We start from the raw sequence: 17,825 nt of genomic DNA on the forward strand, positions 1-17,825 counted from the left end.
AGCGAAACAAAATGGTAGGTGAGTTCTGCATCTGAGTCTGTGGAGCTCCACTGCTCAGGTATGGAGAAGACGCTGTGTAATAGTGGCCCACGGGGATGGAGGTGAGGCCTAAAAGCAGGGGACAGTCCAGCATGGCCGTGGGAGATGCAGGCAGGGAGGAGGGCCGTCAGCACAAACATACGGCTGTGGCTGGGCGGTGGCGGCTCACGCTTAGCTCTTTAGGAGGCTGAGATCTGAGGACCTGTGTGTGAAGCCATCCCAGCAAAAAATTCTGTGAGCCCCTTAACTCCAGGTAACAGGCAAAATTCTGGAAGTGGAGGTGCGGCACAAAGGGAGGTGTGCTAGCTAAGGGAAAGCTAAGCAGAGTGCCAGGCCCTGAGTTCAAGCCCCCTACACACACCATAAAAACGGTTCAAGCTGAGATGCATGACATTATTCTGTCCATACACATTCCAGATGGTTTCCGTCAGGGTCCCAGGTCCATACACTGAGACACAGACAGATTTTGAATGCATCTGAAATAGAATGGTGCGTGGGGACGGTGTTTTTGAGTGGGGTTTGGCATGCCTGCCCTGGAGGCCATGTGGGTAGAATGAGACTAGTCTTAAGATCTGTGCAGTGTGGCGGAGGGCGCAGTCTGACCCTCCCTATCAGCGGAGGGCACAGGGGTCTCGCTCCTCGCTACTGTTGCCATGGGAAAGGGAATTGTGGTCTTAGGGGAGACGTCCTTCTGCCAGACAAGAGCCTGGGCACATCGATCTTTGGGAAAGCTAAAGACAGCCCTGGGATCCCGGATGCCAGCTGATGGGGATGAGCCCCTTTGGACCCGAGATTATGTGGCTCTGATTCTATCTTTTGTCCTTTCATGTTCGGTGGACCGCTGAGTCTTCACATGACGGTTGCTGTCGAAGCTATGATGTTTGAGATTGTCTCCAAATGGAGAAGTTTGGCTCACCTTGTGTGAGAAGAGGCATCGATTTCAGTCTGGCTCGTTTTGAGACTCGTTATCTTCCTTTGTGGAGGGACGGGGAGGGAGCCCTCGTTTACACATCTCCACTCCCACAACCGGACTGCAAGAAGTGCTGGTGTGGCTTAGATTGAGCTGGGGTATGAACACATGACAGTTTCTTCTCTTTTCCTTTTTCAGATGGGTTGGTTGGTAAGGATAGACGTTTTGTTCTGTTTTTAAATTTCCAAGTGGTCATTTGTCATAAATAGAAAGCCCCAGAGGGCTGTCATTCACCGAGCTGATGACTGATGGCAAGGGCCGGTTGTGCTCTGTGGTACCACCTCCATGACTAGGAGCAGATGTCGTCCTGGTCCTTCTGAACAGGGGATTCCAGAGCCCTGGGAACGTTGTTTCCCACTCGTACCAGGGCAGGGGCAACACTTGGGCTGGTGCCAGGCAAGTGTGGGCTGCCCAACGTGAGCACCTTCTTTCTGCACCCTTGATGGGTTATTGGGAGGGAAGAAGGGCCTTCCTAACATAGCTTGTGAGCTATGTTAGCTGTTGGCTTTCTAAAACCACACTGTGGAGCTTTCTGTCCATTTCTTTCTATTGACCCATCCATCTTTCCACCCATCCATCCATCCACCCACCCACCCATTTAAACATCCATCCACCCATCTATCCATCCATCCATCCATCCATCCATAAGACTTAGTATCCCATCTAAACAAGGCCCCCAGTCCCTCTTGGGCCTCTCCCCACCCTGCTTCCTTTCCTTTTCTCTCCTTCCCTCTCTGCTGGTCCTTGTGGAAGCAGCTAACTGAGGACAGACAGTGTTTATTCATCTGTCTCCAGCTCTAGAACAGCCCGAGGCTCACAGCAACTGTCAGCGAAAACTTGTAAAGGCCACAGTTCTCCAGTCAGGGGTCAGGAAGGACAGGTGAGCATCCTGCAGTAAATGTTCAGTTCTGCAGGATGCTGGGCAGAATGCAGGGGATCAGTCCACATTGAACTTCAGGTAACACGTAATTTTAGTGTAAGTCTATCCCATGAAATATTTACGATATATGTGTACATATGATTGGGGCTGGAATGTCGCTTAGTGATAGAGTGCTTGCCTAGCATACATGAAGCCCTGGGCTCAATTCCTCAGTACCACATACACAGAAAATGGTACTGTGGCTCAAGTGGTAGAGTGCTAGCCTTGAGCAAAAAGAAGCTCAGAGACAGTACCCAGGCCCTGAGTTCAAGCCCCAGATTGCCCCCCCCACCCAAAAAAAAATAATGATGTCTTTTGTATTCCTGTTTGCTACTTTTGGTAATCTCTCCTGACACATGGTGATTGGCCTTACCTTAGGAATTTTAGTGTTCTCCCTGTTTGCCTAGCCCCTGGTATATAGTACCAGTGGTGAGAATATAGCACGTGGTATACAGTACCAGTGGTGAGAACATAGCACGTGGTATACAGTACCAGTGGTGAGAACATAGCACGTGGTATATAGTACCAGTGGTGAGAACGTAGCACGTGGTATACAGTACCAGTGGTGAGAACATAGCACGTGGTATACAGTACCAGTGGTGAGAACGTAGCACCTGGTATACAGTACCAGTGGTGAGAACATAGCACGTGGTATACAGTACCAGTGGTGAGAACATAGCACGTGGTATACAGTACCAGTGGTGAGAACGTAGCACCTGGTATACAGTACCAGTGGTGAGAACATAGCCCCTGGTATATAGTACCAGTGGTGAGAACATAGCCCCTGGTATATAGTACCAGTGGTGAGAACATAGCACGTGGTATACAGTACCAGTGGTGAGAACATAGCACGTGGTATACAGTACCAGTGGTGAGAACATAGCACGTGGTATACAGTACCAGTGGTGAGAACGTAGCACGTGGTATACAGTACCAGTGGTGAGAACGTAGCACGTGGTATACAGTACCAGTGGTGAGAACGTAGCACGTGGTATACAGTACCAGTGGTGAGAACGTAGCACGTGGTATACAGTACCAGTGGTGAGAACGTAGCACGTGGTATACAGCACCAGTGGTGAGAACGTAGCACGTGGTATACAGTACCAGTGGTGAGAACATAGCACCTGGTATACAGTACCAGTGGTGAGAACATAGCACGTGGTATACAGTACCAGTGGTGAGAACATAGCACGTGGTATACAGTACCAGTGGTGAGAACGTAGCACGTGGTATACAGTACCAGTGGTGAGAACGTAGCACCTGGTATACAGTACCAGTGGTGAGAACGTAGCACCTGGTATACAGTACCAGTGGTGAGAACGTAGCACCTGGTATACAGTACCAGTGGTGAGAACGTAGCACGTGGTATACAGTACCAGTGGTGAGAACGTAGCACGTGGTATACAGTACCAGTGGTGAGAACGTAGCACGTGGTATACAGTACCAGTGGTGAGAACGTAGCACGTGGTATACAGTACCAGTGGTGAAAACAAATGTCCGTTCAGAGCCTTTCTTAGGAGTCCAGGGTGTTACAGCACCCTTAACTCCCCTGCTTCTCCACTGAGTAGACCGTCGGATGCAAGTGAGAATACCCCTGGACCCTGCCTCACCTTGTCTCTAAAATCAAACATAGGGAAATTTGGGCTTTATTATTGTGGATAAACTTAGCAAATGACTCTGGGGCCTCTCAGCTGAACGATGTATTGTCACATGAAAATAGCAACTTTGGAGTTCAAAATGGGTGGTGCAGAATTTCATCCTAGACATTAAGGATTGTGAGTTTTACTTTACTCTTCAGAAGAGCATTCTATCCTTCACCATTGCCTAAAGTCTTCTGCAAAAGGTACCAGGCATCTGGACAGGCCAGATGGAATGCAGTGCTACATATGAGGGACCTGTGAAGTGTATTCTAGAAGGTTCCATGTTACACCACCTCCTGAGCATTCTGTGTACATCCTCTCAAGAGATGTGATTTTTGTAAGCTGGGGGGGGGCGGGGTTGGGGGGGGGAATAACTTGGATCTCAAGAGGACCTTAGTGAAGAAAGATTGGCTCAAGACTGTCTGGCTTCTAAGAAACCAACCAAATGTGACAAGAAGCTGTGTTTCTCAAGTCCAAATGAACTCCACAGATGGGGCCATTTCAGTAGTTGTGGGAATGAGATTTTTCAATGTACCAGCAGCCATATAAGCAAGCAGGAACATACATACCTTTTCATGGCAATATTCATTCCTGAGTTTATGAAAATTGCCTATGCTGCTTAAGCAATCTAGAGACATTAGACACCTCAGACAAGCCAAAAATAAGTAACTATATCACTGAGATGATTTCTAAATTATTACTTTAAAATTTTAAGGATTTGATATACTTTTAAAAAAAAATGTTAACCTAGCTGGGCACCGGTGGCTCACGCTTGTAATCCTAGCTACTCAGGAGGCTGAGATCTGAGTATCATAGTTCAAAGTCAGCCTGGGCAGGAAAGTCCGTGAGACTCTTATCTCCACTTAACCACTGGAAAACCAGAAGCAGCTCTCTGGCTGAAGTGATAAAGCTCTCTCATTGAGCTGAAAAGCTCAGGACCAGTGCCCAGACCCAGAGTTCAAGCCCCACAACTGACAAAAAAAAAAGTTAACATTACCAGAACTACATGATAGCTGGAGTTTCAGTTCTCTTTCTTGAGTAGGAAATAAATGAACAGGATGTGCAATCTTGAAGAGCTTTTGACTTTAATTGACAAAAGGTCCCCTGAGTTACAAGAAGAGAGGTTAGCCTAGGAAATCTGGGATTTCTGACGAAGAGTCCCAGGATAGGATGTCTTTGTGATCATGCCAAGTTCGAGCTAATTCTTTGTTTTTGTTTTTTTTGTTTGTTTGTTTGTTTTGTGGGTCCGGTCGTGGGGCCTGAACTCTGGGCCTGGGTGCTGTCCCTCAGCTCTTCAGCTCAAGGCTAGCGCTCTACCACTTGAGCCACAGCGCCACTTCCGGCTTTTTTCTTTTTGTTTATGTGGTGCTGAGGAATTGAACCCAGAGCCTCATGCATACAAGGCAAGTGCTCTACCACTGAGCCACCTTCCCAGCCCTCGAGCTAATTCTTTGTGAGTGCTGAGAACTATTTTAGTTGTTATGCTTCAGCTGGTAGTTCTTAGAATCAAGTAAGTTGTATGTATTATTAGATCGGAGCTTTCAACCTATTTCAGAGGATGGGGGGTGGGGGGGAGCAGGGTCCTGTGCATCTCAGCTTTTACCTGAGCTACTCTGAATTCATGAGCTCTGGATGAGGCCCAGGTGAATGAAGCACAGCTCACCTCTCAAATGCTGTGAAGAAAGAAGTTTTCTTATCCCCTATCCTGACCAAGACCTCTAAAGAACACAGTTATGGAAAGCCACCCATTTGTAAAATCATGTCCTGTTCTATTCTGTTGTGCTTTTGGATCTGCCTGGGACAAATGTTCCTGAGACTGTGTTGTGTTTGGGCAAAAAGAAGATCTATTTATTACTGGTTTGTTCATTTGGATCCTATTTGGTGTTCTCCATGAGAACTCCAAAATTAAACAGGACACTGCCTTCCGGATAACTTAAAACTTATTGAGAAAAAAGAACCCCTTTGCACGGTGCTCTTGGTCACACCGAGTGTGCCCACTTTCTGGAAACATAGCCCCAGTTTCTGTCCTGATCAATCTGTGCGCACATGTGATCAGGGGAAATGAAAACTCTCCAGTCTGGGGTGGAAGCATTTTCTAGTCGGCCACTCCAGACACGTGATCAGTAAGTCCGGTCCCTGGGCCCGCAGCAGCGCCTGCGGCTCGCTGTCCCCCGGCCATTGGTAGTGACTCGCTCCTGCCTGTCCCTTGGCCTGTGTTTTCTGGCATCCAGGAGAAGTGGCTTGACATTTCTGGACTAAGGTATGTCCATTCTCTGCCACTCATTCAGTTTGCAAATTAGTTTCAACCATTAGAAAAGAAAAAAACAAATAGCATCTGCTCCATCAGGCCGCCACACCTCGCTTTTCCAGTTCAGCCATGACGCCAGTTGAGGACACGAGACTGAGTTTGCTTTCCTCAAACTGAATACGAGAAAATTGACAGTAAATTCATGTGGATGATTGTTCTCTTTTTCAAAAGGTTCCTTTGCGCCACAAAAGGACTAACAATAGGATTTCTTTAAACACAGACTCTTTGCAGTACATCAATGACAAGATTTCAAGCCAAGCACCAGTGGCTCACACTTCTACTCCTAGCTACTCAGGCCACTGAGATCTAAAGATCATGGTTTTAAGCCAGCCTGGGCCGGTTGTGCAGAGCCTCACGCTTGGTCCTTGAGACCCAATTCAGTGCTTCCCTGCCCCTCCTGTGTCCCCAGAGCTGCCTTAGACACGGCTGGCAGAAAGAGGAGAGGTCCCCCCTCTTCTGGGTAGACCGTTCTCATACAGCCTCTCTCCCCTAGCCCTCAGTCAGCCTCAGCAGCAAGTATTAATCTCCATCTCACACTTGAGAAGACAGCGGCTAAGAGCTTGCCTCATGCACCTCTGCTAAAGAAAAGCAGACTGGTGGTCCAGGGTGACTGGGGATGGCAGAGTGCACTCGTTCACTCATTTACCTACCTCCTCTTGGCCAAGCTAGCTGCACAAACCATCCAAGGCCAGAGTCCTGCCCCAGGAGACCCCGTGCCTTTCTCCCATCCACTCACAGTACTCCAGCACCTATGGAGACAGCATGACAGGAGGCTCTAGAAGTCTGTTAATGGTCGGATCATTCATCTAGCAAATGATCGCCTTTGTGTTATTCTAATTATTTTTACACTTGATACTTGGAAACACATGACTTCATGTTGTTCTCATCTAATGGATGTGATTCCTCACATTGGAAGGAGGTTTTCAGCTACAGAACAATAAAACATTGAGCAAATTGTGTTAGCACACTCCTGCGCACACACTGCTATTCCCAGTGCTGTGCCAACCATCCTGCATCCATATGGGCTGACCAAACCCATCAGCTGGCCAAGGCAGATTGGGGACTGGCATCTGTGTGGAATTCTGGCACTCTCCTTCCCAACATGGCTAGCCAGGCTGGTGAGCCTCGGGTCTGAACGTCTTTTGGAAAGAAGCGTGTCCATCACAAGTGCCTTTGGTACCACTGTGTCATCTCCCTGGTTTCATCCGTGCTGATGCAAACCAGCCCCTGGTTAGTCTTCTTCCCCGTGTGCCTTGGCCTCCTATCGAGGACAGAAGGGCAGGACATTGATTTCCAGGCTGTAACTTGCTGGTCACTGGCAGCCCTAATAAGAGATATACTGGGCTTGGGGAGGGAAGTTGCGAAAGGGGTCGGAGCTCTCTCTGTACTCTACCTCCACCATCTTGTTCTCCCTAACTTCTCTCCCTCAGCTGTCATTTAGAACTGGCTATCAGGCTGTGTGTAGCCTAAAGCCTGGTGGTTTTGGTGCCCTCTGTGTTTTATCAGCCACAGAAAGATCAAATCAGAATTGCTCCAGTCTTTCAATTACTGAGGCTTAGTGATTTGTTATTACTGAGAACTGACAATTTTCAAATATTTAACCAGTTCTGGATTGTATGCAGCGGTGAAAAAATCATATGGCATTTTCCATTCCCTGTCAGTTAATGAGAAGGTATATTTATCAGGTATAGGGAAAGAGTTTAACATCTGTCTTATGGTCAGTGTTCTCATGCTTTAATTTCATTGCTGATTACTAGATGTGACACAGTTACCTAAACTAATCTAACTCATTGACTTATCTAATTAAGCAGTATGCTGTTACAGAATGTTGCTGCATTGTCTTTCTTGCTAATGTAATTTTCAGTTTATTATAGTTTCAGAAATTTAGCAGGTGCTGGGTCATAGCTTCGTGGTAGAGTACTTGCCTAGCATGCTCAAGGCCCTGGGTTCAATCACAGCACTGAAAAAAGAAACAGACAAGGAGAGGAAATAGGAAGGGAGGGAAGGAAGGAAGGAAGGAAAGAAGGAAGGGAAAGGAAAGGAAAGAAGGAAGGAAGGAAGATATTTTAGGCCTTAAGATAGGAAAAGATGTGAAAATACAATTACTTTTTGAGAATTTCTACCCGAACAGAGATAGCTTATTCACACTATCCCATTAGATTTTATGCGTGTGACTTCTGAAGCTACTAGATCTTTAGAAATTTTCCTGCAAGTTGAGCTGGTTCTTAAAGCACAGCTAGATCCTTTAACACCCAAGTATAGGTTATTAAGCACGCCCATGGCCACAGACCCGTGTGGTTGTACCTGCTTGGGCTCTCTGAGGAGCTAGTTAAATATTAGCTTTGTATTACCTTTGTAGACATCCATGGTCGAACCCTTTGAAGTCTGTATGTGAGGGAACCTCAACAAGGTCAGGGCCTGCCTTGGTTATGGTGCAGACATGACTGGGGCTTGGGTCTGTTCACTTCCTGGACAGGCTCTCCTGACCCAGGCCAGCACTGGGGGAGAAATGGACACTGTACAGGCCTGATAGGTCTTCCTGACAAACCAGAAGACACAGAAATTCACATGGATGTATCTGCTGTTATTTGCTACCATCTCTTCTTTACGAATTATCTAGAGAAAAAAAAAAAAAAACTAGGAAAAGTTATTCCTTTGACCAGTGATGACCCGTTATTGTTCCTTTTGTCAACAGGCAAGATGATGAAGTCCTGGCAGCTTCCTGTGTCCCAGGCCTTGTAGAAATAAATGAGACAGAAGTGCTTCAGAGTTCTAATGTGCATCCCATCGGATCTTGGTTCAGGAAGCGTTAAGAGGAAGGCGCCGCTGGCTGTTGCGAAGGCTCTGTGCTGGCAGGTGTTGCTTCTGATCGAAGTCAGAGGTTGCAGGCATGCATTGCATTCCCTCCCTGTATTACCTGGGGGAGCAGGTTTAATTTTATAAATTTTAAACACGAACTCTATGAGTTTCTAGTTCATAATTGTTCTTTTTGAGGATCCTCTCAGACAAACAGTATCGCATCTGTAAGAGTGACACACTCCTACAGGCCAAAGTTGGGTGGGGGAAAAAAAAAATCAGTGCCAACCGACTCTACCTGTAGCTGTATCCAGTACTAGTGAAGGAAGGATGGAGGCCACGGAGACCCTTCTTGAAAAGTCGCCTGGCCTTGGAATTACCAGCACGGGGTGCAGCCATAGTGTTAGTACACTAAGGCTTTGCTCTTTTTCTTTTTCTTTTTCTTTTTTTCTGTTCCAGTACTGGGGCTTGCACTCAGGGCCTGAGCACCACTGTTCCTTAGCTTTTGCTCAAGGATGATGCTCTACCACTTGAGCCACAGTTCCACCACCAGCTTTTTTGCTGGTTAATTGGAGATAAGAATCTTACAGACTTTTTCTACCTGGGCTGGCTTCAAACCGAAATCCTCAGCTCTCAGCTTCCTGAGTAGCTATGATTACAGGTGTGAGCCGCCCGCGCACAGTTCCAGGATACTTTCTTGACACAATAGGCAAACACAGTGTAGTTCCTGACCCATGGCTTTAGTCCATTATAGCGAGTTATCTCCTTAAGCATTGAGGGTTTTAAGCTTTCATTTAAAAAAAATACTTTTTTTTTTGTTTTTGTTTTTGATTTTGTTTTTAATGAAGCTTTGGGGAAAAAAACCCAGGGTCAATACAGTCTTCTGAGTATTTCTCTCCAGCCTTCCTGTGCCGTTATCGCAAATAGCAAATGCAACTAGCAGGGCGTAGCCAGGAGCCTTGTGTGAGAGTCAGGGATGCGATGCGTGGGAGCACTGCGATAGGATCGTGACATACTTTATAAGTACATTTCTTATTTGCTTCTTATTTGGGCAAAGATGGTAAAGTTGGCTGCGAGGCTCCAAGCCAGGAATGATCTATTGGGAATCACCAGCGTTGGCAGTTCCTGGGGGGGGGGGGGGGGCGCTCCGGAGAGATGCGAACACTCTCATTTTCGCACCCCTCGCCACCAAGACAGTATTTTTGAATCACCCTCTTCTGTTTGTTTTTGGCTCTGTCAAAAATTAAACTGCTTGGAATGCTGTAGTCTGTGGTCTCTTGAAGTTTAATCAATGAGAACCTAGCACCTGCCCAGTATGCTGTCACTTAGGATATTCATAATAAACACGGAAACTTCTTTTGGCTGTTAGTCATTTATTTGCTTTCTAGCTTAGTACATCTTCCCTGGCTCAGCCTCGCAGCTGTGGGTCTGTGTTTCCGCTTGTCCAGACAGAGACACACCATAGCTTGAGCCTCTTTGACTCACCTGTGGTTCCAAATTCGAACTGCCACCCTTTCTGCTTGTTTCTTCCAAAGGCCAAGAGAGCTTTGAATGCTGTTGTCTCTGGGAAGATTTATTCTGCAGCATGGTTGAAACATAACTCTTGAGGATTATACATAAGCCTCCTTGAGTAGTTTCTACTTACATTTCCTCTTGAATCAACTATCATATAATATAAATATATTCGGTTGTATTACATTTTCTGATGATAAATAAGTAGCATACTAAAGAAAGCTATGGGTGGTCAACTGGGCACTGTAGGTCTTCCAATAGCATTTTTGTTTGGCCTGCCTGCCTGCCTGCCTGCCTTCCTTCCTTCCTGCCTGCCTGCCTTCCTTCCTTCCTTCCTTCCTTCCTTCCTTCCTTCCTTCCTTCCTTCCTTCCTTCCTTCCTTCCTTCCTTTTCTTCCTTTCCTCTCTCCCTCCCTCCCTTTCTTCCTTTCCTTCTTTCTTTCCTTTCCTCTCTCCCTCCCTTCCTTTCCTTCTTTCTTTCCTTCCCTCTCTCCTTCCCTCCCCTCCTCTCTCTTTCTCCCTCCTTTCTTATTGTACCAGGAATGGGGTTGAATTCAGGAACCTGTGCTCTGCCTTAGCTTTTTCTTTCAAGGCTGATTGTCCTCACAGACTTTTCTGCGAAGGCTGGCTTTGAACAGTGATCCTCAGATCTCAGCCTCCTGAGTAGCTAAGATTATAGGCATGAGCTATTAAAGACTGACTTATTTGACTCTCCAGGTGATGGTGAGGTGTTTTATATACTCCATCATCTGTAATAAGAAAGAAAACAACCTCAGATAAACCCAAGCACAGCAGCATTCTGCAAAAAACTGAGACCTTGTTTGGCGCTTTTACCACATTTGCTCAGAGTGTAAAGCTCTTTCTTTCTCTTTTGTGTCTAAACCTGCGATTAGTAAGTATACCACATACCTAGCTCCTACCTCCTAGCCCCCCAGCTGCTCCCCACCAGAAACAAAGGAGGTGGGGGGGGAGCATGGTTTGGGGATCAGCCTAGACATTGTAGAGTATATATGAGCAAATGATGTGGAAACTTACTTATTTAGACAGAGGGCCGTGTCTGTGTTGACCAGGCTAGCCTTAAACCCCTGGGCTCAAGCAGGACTCCTGCCTTGACCTCCCAAGTAGCTGGGAAAACAGATGGGTGTCACTATGCCCAGCTTTGCAATAAACAAGTGGTTGATAGGTAGGTAAATAACAGATAGATGACAGGTGGCTAGAAATATAGGTAGAGGACAGATCCAAAGGTGGATGGATAGGTAGATGTCGATGGACAGATACAGAGTTAGATACGGGAGTCCTCCGGGGATGGGGTGGAGGAGAGAGCAGAATCACAAAGGTTTTGCACATCAGGCCATTGCTTCAGATCCCGACGCGTGGGCACCCAGCGCCCAGCCAGAACTGCTGTTCTAATCGTTAGGAGCCCCGGGCCTGGGGGGGCACATCTTCTCTTCATCACCCCAGGGCACCATCCTAGGGGCAGAGGTGGGGGCATTTGAGGTTAGGTGACTCCCCTCCACCCTCACATCCAGACCAACCCTGCACCCCTCCGGGCCTGCCTCTAGGCAAAGGCAAAGCCCAGTCTTCAGAAGTCTCTATTCTTCTGGGATGCCATTGTGATGAGCTGGCTTTTCAAACACTATTGGGTGACCGGGAGGCACCAAAGCTATTTGGTATTCAAACAGTCCAGGCGTTTGGGTTTGCAAGCCTGGCCTGAGGTGCTCTCGGGGGAAGGGGATGGATGGTCTTAAGCAATTTCTTGGTGGTTGATTAATTCTTCCTCACCTGAAAGTACTTCTTCCCCCAAGGGATTGCACCTGGTAGCTCACTGTCACCTAAAAGTGATTTCTGCTTTCTGTGTGTTGAGAGCATAAGTGGCTTTAAAAAAAAAAAAAAAGTGCTCAGGTTTGACGTTGCAGGAAGCATCTGCCTGCTCGTCGTGAGCGCCTTGTCCACGTGCACTGTTTCTGCATCTTTATTAAAACTGGGGACCTTGCCATGTCAGACCCACGCATTTCGAGAGCCGTCCTCTGGAGGACTGCAGGAAGGTGGCCGGCCGGTTGAATCTGTCTCCCCATACTTGTTTTATAGTTATGGATGTGAGAATGTTCTGTGGACTGCTCTTATTTCTTCGGAGGGACACATCTCTTTTAAAACATTAAAAAATATATTTGCAGGAAAAAAAAATCTACCCATGAGCTGTGAGGAAATAAAGCCAATTTTTGTATATTCTTACATAATTGCAAAAATAAATTCCACTCCAATGAGACACAACAGATCAAATGCCTATTATGATAGATAATTGAGGGGAAAATGATCATCAACTATTACAGAATAAGCAATTTATCACCTAAATTTTTATACACCTTCAAACACTATCTTTGGAGATGTTTTCCAAAAAGACATCTGTCATTAAATGCACACAAAATTTAAAACCTAAAGAGTCCATAGTCCTAACGATAAATGTGGCCCGCAGAGGCTGAGACCATTGCGTGCATCATTGTGGTAGAGCCCGAATTTGCCTCCTAATTTTTCCCAATTGATCACAGATGAGGAGAAGAATATTCCCGCGTAGATGGAATTTTCTATTCAGAAAGTTTTTTGAAAAGCATTGTGAGAGGGCTGGAGTCATGGCCCAAGGCCATGCCAAAGCATGAGAGCCCACCTGCCTAGCAGGCTTGAGGTCCTGAGTTCAAATCATGGCACTGCTAAAAAGAGAGAGGGAGCGAAGTAAGGGAGGAGGTAAGGAAGGATGGGAGGAAGAAAAGGATTGGAGGGAGAGAGGGAAACGAAAATACAAGAGAAGAAGAAAAATATGGTGAAGACTGAGCCAAAACCTTCATGTAATGGACCCATCACAGAGTTGAATGGACATTTAGAAGTACTCCAAACACAACCCGAGTGAAAGGTAAAGCTGAGAGCCACAGCATTACCCACAGTGGGCTCTAATTCTCTGCATTGTCCCATCCCTTATGAAGAGGAAAAGTACGTAACTTTTGCCAGAACTGTCCATGTCATCAGGAGTTTCATTTTACCTGTGTGGAGGTAAACGCACACACACACACACACACACACACACACACACACACACACACACACACACACGCTTCACGAGCCTGGAGGCATATACTCATGGTGCCCAAAACCTTTGCTTCTTAAATCAGAAAGAAGTAAAGCTCCGAAAAGTGAGGCCTTGCTGGGGACTCCTAGAAAAGCTCCTTGCTGCTGACACCAGTTCCTACGCCTGGTTTTTTGAGTAGTGTCATGATTTTATCTTCAGATTCCAAAATGCCTTCAGTCTTCCTACATGGAACTTACTCAGTGCTTATTAAATATCCAGAACTGTCCTTGAGCTCAGAGACAAAACGAATTAAAACTGCCTGTGTACATCACCAAGATCTACAGTTGGCCGAAGGTCATGTGCACGGGTTGCATGTTAGTCGGAAGAGGCGTGTAAAGGAGACACAGAGCAGGTACAGATCAAATGGCTCGTGTTTCATTAGCTGCTCTTAACAGTTTACCCTTTTGCTATTTCCTAGCCTATATCATTTATTGTAGTATTTGGACTTGAAAGCACTGGGACTTTGCTTACTTGTGAGCTATGTCTAGTCAAAGTATACTATTTCCTAGGACTTTCCATCTGTCTCCCGAGGCCTCACAACAAAGATCCCTATGGCAAGGTTCTGAGAATACACTCCCCAGCTGGACTTTCCCACGTTGCGGAGCCAAAATAGCACCCAGCTTCCCTGCAGCCGTCACTTACGCTGTAGCCAGGAGAGACATGCTAACAACATCCATGGATGCTGCCATTGATTTCCATGGAAGAATAGGCAGGTCTCAGTGCCTAAAGAGATAAGGGGGAACACTCAGATGCTCTCAATGACTTTGGCTTTACGACCTTTGGGAAATGATAAATATAAGGAGTGATTTTGGAACAGAATTTTGCTCACATGTGTTACCTGTAAGGAAAGGGTGTCATTGTGACATTTCTATAGGTACATACAATACCCAGCCAAACTCACATCTCCATGACTCCTCATGCTTCTCCCTTTATTTTTTAATTTTTTTATTATTCTTTTACATTTAAAAAAAAAATCTACCTCCTCCCTTCTTAAATCAGTTCCAGTAGGTTTCCTTCTGTGGTTCAGACATGCATATAATGTACTACAAAACTTTCTACCATGAAACCACATAAATTCAGCTTCTTAAGAAATCTCTATCTAAATTAAAAAGAAGAATTTTTCTGTAAAAGAATTACATTTAATGAAACAAGGGTAGACAAGGATAGTAGGACAGACTAGATAGGGTTTGGGGGTTGTTTTATGTCTGTTTTGGTCAGTTGTGGGGCTTGAACTCAGGGCCTGAGCAGATGTCCCTGAGCTTTTTTAACTCAAGGCTAATGCTCTACCACTTTGAACCTGAGCCCTACTTCCAGTTTTCTGGGCTAATTGGAGATAAGGGTCTTGTCGACTTTCCTGCCTGGGTTGGCTTCAAACCATGATCATCAGATCTCAACCTCCTGAGTGGCTAGAATTACAGGCATGAGCCACAGTGCCCAGACTGAAAGATATTCTTAATCCACATTTTTTGTGAACTAATTTACTTTCCTGGGGCGATCTTCAGTACACGCGTAAGAAGGGTGGTTATCCCCAGTCCCTGTCACAAGAAGCAGTTGCATAGAAGGGAGGTTGACTCAATGCATTCTGTCTAATATTAGCTAAATACCAAAGAGGAAAATAGGGCCAATAGATAACTCATGAATTGTGAGTTTAATTCATAATTAGTGTCCTTTTCTGAGGGCACATTAAATCTAACTGCACTCACAAATAATTGGTGTATGATCCTTTGGAAATTCAACAATTTAAGCCCAATGGTAATACCATAGACAATACATGTTACTTAAAATAAAGCAAATTATTAACTCAAATAAGAGTGATCACCATCCAATCATTTGGTAATTGCCCGTCCTTGGACTTAAGCCAAGACAGCCTACTCGCATTCCAACTGATCCCCCTTTGCTTAACCAGACCATCAAATTCAAACCAGGGCCTGAAAGATAAGGCCATATTCCTAACATTGTAGGGGATGTTGTTTTCCCAATGAATCTTGATTTTTAAGGACTTTGAATGCAGTTTTTGGTTTATTTTGTACTAGTACCAGCTCTTAAACTCAGGGCCTTGCTCACTTGTTCTGCTGGCTAGACTCCTACCAATTTATTTGTTGTAAAAGTCTTTCAGGACCTAGAGGTGCTCTTGGATTGAGTCAACTCTGAAGGGTTTGGTGTTCTGGATTGAGGATGGTGGGAAGCGCCCACCCCAGAGCTCCAGACATAAACAGACGCCAGCCTCTTCCCAAGGACAGAGCAAGAGGGGATCACTTCATAGGCCAGGTGTGCCTACTGTCGCTCATTCAGGCCTTCAACGCCAAGTCAATAAAAAGCCGCCTCCCATGCGAGTGGCGTGGGCTTGTGTCAGGAGCTTCTCCCGCCAAACTTCTCCAAGAAATCCTTTCCCTCAGGTGCAGCTCTGTCAGCTACTCTTTGCTCAGTCTTCCACTGGCTGCTCTTTCATGCCTTGCTATTGATTCTTTGCTCCACTTGAGGTTCTTGGTGGATGTTCTGGAAACTTCCACGGTGGCCCCCAGCCCTGTCTGCATGTGATTCCCTGGGATGTTTCAGGAAACAGTGAATCCTTTGTCCTTTCCCAGCGATGGTGGTTTCCAAGCAGTCCCCTGGCATTGGGGAGTTCGGAAGCCCCCCTCCCCCAGGTGGACTATGGAGGAGACACAGTTGGGAACCACTGGGCTCCAGGGGAAGAATGGGAGGGCTTGGTAACCCGAGCCTGAATCCCACCTCTACGTCTGAGTAGATGTGTGACTTAGATCTTGGGCATTGGTTTCCCTCACAGCATGACACAGATAATCACGCTAGACGATCTCTCATCTGTATAATGAAAATAATTGTCTTCATTGTGTGGTGAGTGGCAGGATGGGCTTGGCACAGGGTGGGCACTCGGGAAACGGTAACCATTTATCCCTGCGGTAAAGACATGGAAATAAAGAGTGATTTACATGATGTCACTTAATGAAAGCGAAAACAAGTAGGGTGACACCCAGGCCCACATAGACGCATTCATTTTCCTGGACAATTGAATGGTTCACCTATTGTGAGCTTTTGGGGAAAAATGTGATAGAGCTTTATACTGAGCGATAAGGCCGGGGCATTATCTGTTTTCCCAGAGTGGGCTCAACAGGATCTGCTAGGCTCTGCTGGCAAATCCCTAGAGACTCGGGAAGTGAACTCCTTCCACGAGGCCTGGTTGGCTTCCTGAGTTTGGAGAGCTTGGCTGAGCTCATCCCACTGCAGGGGGTGGGGGGTAGGGGGCGATCTTGTCCTACGCTCTTGGCCTGTTCCAGTCTGATAAGTCTCTTTTCCCTCTTTTGTGTTTAAGTCACTAGTTTGGGCACTCACCTCAACTAAAAATCAACTTCAGTTTTTAAAAAGGGAACCACAGACATGACACCGCTGGCTGGCTGTGGACCTTCTCATCCGGTCTTGGGGATGGACAGCTGATCTCTCTCCTGGGCCCCCAGAAGGACAGCATTGCTTTCCATGGTCTTGGCGAGTGAGGTGGGCATTTCTTCAGGGAGAAATCACTGAGCTGAAAGGAACCCAAGCCATCTTCTGAATCCCCGGGGTTCATCATTGTGAACCTTCTGAACTGTGCAGCATCTTTGGCCCGTGCCAGTTTCTGGTTGATGGAGATCGTGACTTTCCATCCAGTTTACAAAAAGCTTGGCAGCCCTCCCAAGACCAATGAGGCAATTCCGTTACCAAGGAAACCATCCAAAGCCACAGGGTCGGAGAGGAGCCAGTCGGACTAGAACTCAGGTGGCTACCCTTTCCCCTAGCCTTCCCCTCCCCCCCCCCCCAGCATCCCAGCCACCTTCGTGGGAGAGCTGCTTGAGGCCCAGGTTCATAGCCCGAGGTGGACGAAGCTGCCCCCGTAGGAGGCCCTGCTCCCTTCCCAAGGCTGAGGGGGGAGGGACGGGGACGGCTCGCCAGTGGACTTCTGAGCAGCCTTTAGTCCAGTGTACGATTCTGACAAACGTACCTTCGTTTACCAGATCCTGGCTGGTCCACTTTCAAGATTTCTATCTCGGGCCAATCACGATGAGAAAGAGGTCACAGTGAGGCCATTGGGACAGGCAGTGTGTGGCCTTTGGTTTCACCTGGGGGAGGGGGCTGGGGGGGGGGGCTTTCTAGACCTTCGGAGTTCCCTAGAGGAAGGTGGGAAATGCGCACAGACGGCCCTTGTCACAGCTCAGCCTTCGCGTGCTGCACACGCTCTGCCACCCTCTCGGCCTGATGGACTCAGGCCTTCTCCCTGAGATGCTCCTGGTACCAAGGCCTGTGCCCTGCCCTGCTCCGTGCTAAGGACATGGCGTCCCCATGGGGCACCTGGCAGGAGTTTGCTGTGGTTTTAACTTAGCAAGGACATCTGGAATGAGCGTGAAAACAAGAAACGTGTGTGTGCACGCGCGCACATGCGCGCGCTGAAAAGACACAATAATCAGAAACACGAGAAAAAGCGCCCGATAATCCTCTGGATCTCCACTGCGTAGCTCTGGGTTAAGGGCTGTTGTG

At 46.9% G+C, this 17,825-nt stretch overlaps 1 protein-coding gene across 1 annotated transcript in view; it reads left to right on the top strand.

The window, feature by feature from the left end:
- The window catches only part of Scaf8 (SR-related CTD associated factor 8), a 110,251-nt gene extending 101,090 nt beyond the window's left edge, over nt 1–9,161 (top strand). Inside the window, exon 22 of the mRNA XM_042674355.1 lies at nt 8,572–9,161. The gene's annotated coding sequence lies outside the window, so the exon portion shown is untranslated. The remainder of the gene's footprint in view (nt 1–8,571) is intronic.
- The last annotated feature ends 8,664 nt before the right edge of the window (nt 9,162–17,825 follow it).

Source organism: Dipodomys spectabilis, unplaced genomic scaffold, assembly GCF_019054845.1.
Source record: "Dipodomys spectabilis isolate Male_0828 unplaced genomic scaffold, ASM1905484v1 ptg000001l, whole genome shotgun sequence".
NCBI classification, from domain to species: Eukaryota; Metazoa; Chordata; class Mammalia; order Rodentia; family Heteromyidae; genus Dipodomys; species Dipodomys spectabilis.